The sequence below is a fragment of the Gossypium hirsutum genome, chromosome A07 (assembly GCF_007990345.1).
Source record: "Gossypium hirsutum isolate 1008001.06 chromosome A07, Gossypium_hirsutum_v2.1, whole genome shotgun sequence".
Taxonomy (NCBI): Eukaryota; Viridiplantae; Streptophyta; class Magnoliopsida; order Malvales; family Malvaceae; genus Gossypium; species Gossypium hirsutum.
In genome coordinates this window covers 76,444,096-76,450,390 of record NC_053430.1, presented here as the reverse complement: position 1 = coordinate 76,450,390, position 6,295 = coordinate 76,444,096, and positions in this window count along the sequence as shown.

Below are 6,295 nucleotides of genomic sequence, written 5' to 3'. Positions count from 1 at the left end.
GGCCCCAAAATAGACATGCATATTCGGCCAAGGGGGAAAAAAAGTAGCTAAAATGTTGAGTTTGATTCATGATTCCGTACATATGTGACTTTAATGTCTAATGTATAAATATGGGCTAAGTGCCTTGTGTTCCTCTTTTCGATGCTCAAATGATTAAATCAATTTATTTGTTTAATTAAGCTCAAGAGCAAAGGGGAAATAAATCCGATAAAGGGAAGGAAAAAGTGGTCGAATAGCTATCGGAATCGTTCGACAACACCCGAGGTAAGTTCTTGAGTAAGAGAGCTTAAATTAAGATTTGATTAGATCATGTTTTAAGCAAATCAAAATCATGCTCTTTGTGTGTGGCTATTGAGCCGAAATTACAAGAATGATAAGTGTCTTGTGTTTGAGTTTTGCTAACGAAAATGAAATACGAATGTGCCATGATTTATTGTTAAATGTGCATGGTTATTTGAATGATGTTCGGGCTAAGTCCCGAAGGCTTTGTGCTAAGTGACCATATCCGGACTAAGATCCGAAGGCATTTGTGCGAGATACTAATTCTGGGCTAAGCCCGAAGGCATTTGTGCGAGTTACTAAATCCGGGTTAAGTCCCGAAGGCATTTGTGCGAGTTACTAAATCCGGGTTAAGTCCCGAAGGCATTTGTGCGAGTTACTATAACCGGGCTATGTCCCGAAGGCATTTGAACGAGGAGCTATATCCGGTTAAATTCCGAAGGTACGTGATTTGGGAATGAATGATCTTGCTGTAAAAATTTCAGTTAATACTCTAGAAACATCCCAACATTGAGGTATGTTTCTTATGTGCTTGAATTTAGTTGAGCCCTTACAAATAAGTATTCGCTCAGTTGATAAACGAGCTACCGGCCTTTGGCTAAGTTGATCTTTTGTGTATGTACATAAGGGTTGGTAATGTGAATCAAGTATGATATCGAAAATTTGTGCATATGAAATTATCCGTTTAGCTATATGAAAGCTATACTTTTGTTGTGCTGGAATTCCTTGCTCAAAACTTACTAAGCATAAATTGCTTACTCCGTTTCATTGCTCCTCTGTTTTATAGATTTGGTTCTCCAGCTATCGGACTCGGGATCTTGAAGTCAAAGTCGCCCACACTATCAAAGCCCCCCCTTTTGGTACAATTTTGGTTGAACTTCGAAATGGCATGTATAGGACTACCCGTTTGTTGTGGGTCGTGGACCCTTTGGATTGTATAATTTTGGATAGCCATGCGAAAATGGCTTATATGTGTTTGAGTATAATGTTATAATCATTTGGTGTGGATATGCTTGACAAGGATTGGCCATGGGAATGGTTAATCACTATCATAAATTGTGCTATTTATGCAAAAAGGGCTAGTTGAATCATGGAAACCATGAAATAGGTAAAGTCTACCTTAAAGGCAGATGCTGACAGCAGCAGTGATGTAGATTTGGAAAATCACTAAAAATAGTAGGAATGGAATTAAATAGTGAATAAATTATTTAAACGAACCTTGATGAATCTATTTTCATAGGAAAGTAACGAAACAATCATACGGACAGTATGTTAAGAGATATTCAGGTTCTTGTGAGACAGGGCCAGAACGGTTTCTGGATTTCCTATTCCGACTTTGGAAATTCATTACAAATTAACCAGAGACAATTAGGAGTCAAGCAATATATGTATATATTCCTCTTTGAGTCTAGTTTCTATAGAAACAAACGGCATCTGTATTGATGCCCTGTACAGGGAGATATCCAAGTCGTAATGCGCAAAGGTCAGTGTAGTCGATCCCTGTAACATGGGAGACTTTGAGTAATAAACTGTACTAATTTGGCCAACCAAAAATTCTAGAAAAGAATATGTAGATGGGAATATGAGTCTATTTTCAGGGAAAATTTACGGAACTGGATTCCGAGTTTCTGAACTCAAGATATGATTTTTAAAGCGACTATTACGCAGATTGGCAGTGTCTGGAAAATTTTTAAAGTCTGTTAACACCTCGTGTTCGACTCCGGTGACGGTCTCGGGTTCGGGGTGTTACATTTGATTGGTATCAGAGCTACGGTTTAGTCGATTCTAGGAGTACCGTAATGCGTTGGGTCTAGCTATACATGCCATTTTATGTGATTACTTGATAGTGTGGTGATTTCTGACAATTGTAAATGTGTTTATTTATAGTAATGGATCCCGATCCCGACCGAGAGGTAGCTGATGATCTTGAGAGTGTAGCGCCTGCTCCCGCACAAGGGACAGCGCCGGCGGACTCTCAACCTAATGCTAGTAACCCGAATGATGAAGCTAGACAAGCTTTCTATAGCGTGATGAATGATTGGTTCAACCAATACATTCGAACTAATACGGCTGTTCCACAACCTCCCTTCCCGACTAATACAACCCCCGCACCTACAATACCTCCGGTAACTGACCAAATAAGGTCAAATAAGCCCCCAGTTGACAGAATCCGAAAACATGGGGCTACTGAATTTAAAGCTACGGATAGCGACGATGCCGAGCAAGCTGAATTTTGGTTGGACAACACTATCCGGGTACTCGATGAGCTATCTTGTACACCCGATGAATGCCTAAAGTGTACTATCTCCTTGCTAGTGATTCTGCCTACTATTGGTGGAGTACTCTGACTTCTGTTGTGCCCCGAGAGCAAGTAACTTGGGAGTTTTTCCAAACTGAGTTTCGGAAAAAGTATATCAGTCAGAGATTTGTTGATCAAAAACGGAAGGAATTTCTTGAGCTTAAGCAAGGTTCCATGTCGGTTACTGATTACGAGCGAAAATTTGTTAGACTTAGCAAATACGCTCGGGAATGTGTTTCGTCCGAGGCTATCATGTGTAAACGCTTCGAGGATGGGCTGAATGAAGATATAAAAATGTTCGTTGGCGTTCTTGAAATACGAGAGTTCGTAGTACTTGTCGAGCGAGCTTGCAAAGCCGAAGAGCTTAGAAAAGAAAAACAAAAAGTTGATGTGGGAACTGGAGAGTTTCGTAAAAGATCTTCGGGAAAGTCTCTTCAACAGGCATCGAAGAAATTTCGAGATGATGTGGGCTGGTCGAGAGGCACTTCGGGCCTTTTTAGATGAGATCGTGATCGACCCCCTGTGGGTACACGAGGCACTTCGGTCGCCAGTGTTGGGAATGAACGTCGAGACAGAACGAAATGTCGATATTGCGGTAAATGGCATTCGGGGAGTTGTAGATTCCCTGACCGCTCTTGTTACAAGTGCGGATCAGTTGACCACTTCATTAAAGATTGCCCGAGGTTGTCTGAACAGAATGTAAATCAGAGTGGGAAATCGGGTGCTACCACTGCTCGAGGTAGACCATCTGGAAATACGGGCAATGCTAGTGGTGGTCAGAGAGGATCTAGAGATGCTACGACCAGATCCGAGGCTCGTGCGCCTGCTAGAGCTTATGCTATACGTGCCCGCGAGGATGCTTCTTCGCCTGATGTTATTACCGGTACTTTTACTCTCTTTGATACTAATGTAATTGCTTTGATTGACCCCGGTTCTACTCATTCTTACATATGTGAAACCTTAGCATCCAGTAAGACTTTACCTATTGAGTCTACTGAGTTCGTAATTCGGGTGTCAAACCCCTTGGGTCGTTACGTGCTTGTCGACAAAGTGTGTAAGGAATGTCCCTTAGTAATTTGAGGTTCCTGTTTTCCGGCGGACTTGATGCTTTTGCCGTTTGATGAATTTGATGTTATTCTTGGTTTGGATTGGTTGACCGCGCATGATGCGGTTGTGAATTTGCAAAAGCAAGACTATTGATTTGAGGTGCGCAAATAACGAAGTAATCCGAGTTGAGTCTACGGACTTGGAGGGGATGCCAGCTGTAATATCAGCAATGTTGGCCCAGAAATATGTAAGAAAAGGGTGCGAAGCATACCTTGTGTATGTACTTGATGACAAAGAATTAGAAAAGAAACCCGAATCTGTGCCAGTGGTTTGTGAATACCCGGATGTTTTTCCTGAAGAATTACCGGGTTTACCACCTGTTCGGGAGATAGAGTTTGGTATTGAGCTTGTACCTGGGACTACGCCGATTTCGATGGCTCCATATCGTATGGCTCCAACCGAGTTAAAAGAGTTGAAAGCTCAGTTGCAAGAATTGACGGATAGAGGTTTTGCTTGACCAAGTTTCTCACCTTGGGGTGCACCAGTATTGTTCGTGAAAAAGAAGGACGGAACCATGAGGTTGTGCATTGACTATCGTCAACTGAATAAAGTGACGATAAAGAACAAATATCCGTTACCGCGTATCGATGATTTGTTCGACCAACTGAAGGGAGCCTCAGTGTTCTCAAAAATAGATTTGAGATCGGGCTATTATCAGTTGCGAATTCGAGATTCAGACACACCCAAAACTGCCTTCAGAACGAGATATGGTCACTACGAGTTCTTAGTGATGCCGTTTGGGCTCACTAATGCCCCTGCGGTATTTATGGATTTGATGAATTGGATCTTCAGACCATATTTGGATCGGTTCGTAGTTGTGTTCATTGATGACATCTTGGTCTATTCAAGAGATGAGACCGAACATGCTGAGCACCTGAGACTAGTGTTGCAAATTTTGCGGGAGAAGCAGTTATATGCTAAGTTCAGTAAGTGTGAGTTCTGGTTAAGAGAGGTTAGCTTCTTGGGTCATGTGGTATCCGCATCGGGTATTCGAGTTGACCCGAGCGAAATTTCAGCCATACTTAACTGGAAGCCTCCAAGAAATATTACCGAAGTTCGGAGCTTCCTGGGGCTCGCCGGTTATTACCGACGATTTGTAAAAGGTTTCTCGATGATAGCCACACCAATGACGAAGCTACTTCAAAAGGATGTTAAGTTCGAATGGACGGAGAAATGTCAGAAAAGTTTCGATCAACTGAAAACTTATTTGACTGAAGCTCCAATTTTAGTGCAACCCGAATCGGGCAAAGAGTTTGTCATTTATAGTGACGCATCCCTAATTGGGTTGGGTTGCGTATTGATGCAAGAAGGTCGAGTGGTGGCCTATGCGTCGAGACAATTAAAGCCACATGAGAAAAATTATCCGACCCATGATCTTGAACTAGCTGCCATCGTATTTGCTTTAAAAATATGGCGACATTACTTATTTGGTGAAAAGTGCCATGTATTTTCGGATCACAAAAGTCTCAAATATTTGATGACTCAAAGAGACTTAAATCTGCGACAAAGACGTTGGCTTGAGTTGTTGAAAGATTACGAGCTTGTCATTGATTACCACCCGGGAAAGGCTAATGTGGTTGTGGACGCCTTAAGCCGGAAATCATTGTTTGCTTTACGAGCGATGAATGTGCACTTGTCTGTTCTACCCGACAATGTGTTAGTAGCTGAATTAAAAGCCAAACCATTATTGATTCATCAAATTCGTGAAGCCCAGAAAGTTGATGATGAATTGGTTGCAAAACGGGCTGAGTGTGCTCCGAACAAGGAATTGGAGTTTCAAATTGATGATGATGATTGTTTAAGGTTCAGAAGTCGTTTGTGTGTTCCAAGGAATTCGGAACTCATTTCGATGATTCTGAACGAAGCCCATTGTAGCCGAATGTCAATTCACCCAGGGAGTACGAAAATGTACAACGATTTGAAACATTGGTTTTGGTGGCATGGTATGAAACGAGACATCTCCGACTTTGTTTTGAGATGTTTAATATGTCAACAAGTGAAAGCGGAACATCAAGTGCCTTCAGGATTACTTCAGCCGATCATGATACCCGAGTGGAAATGGGATCGAGTCACAATGGACTTTGTGTCCGGACTGCCATTGTCAGCAAGTAAGAAGGATGCGATTTGGGTTGTTGTTGATAGACTGACTAAGTCAGCTCACTTTATCCCCGTTCGTACGGATTTTTCATTGGATAAACTAGCCAAATTGTATGTTTCTCAGATTGTGAGATTACACGGGGTACCTATTTCTATCGTGTCGGATAGAGATCCGAGATTCACCTCGCCATTTTGGAGGAAATTGCAAGAAGCTTTGGGTACCAAGCTGCATTTTAGCACTGCTTTTCATCCCCAAACCGATGGTCAATCTGAGCGGATAATTCAGATACTTGAGGATATGTTGAGATGTTGCATCCTCGAGTTCAGTAGCTCATAGGAACGGTATTTACCTTTGATTGAATTCGCTTACAACAATAGTTTTCAATCAAGTATTAAGATGGCACCTTACGAGGCTTTGTACGGTCGTAAATGCCGTACACCATTGTTTTGGACCGAGCTCGGTGAAAGTAAAATTTTCAGAGTTGATTTGATTAAGGATGCCGAACAGAAAGT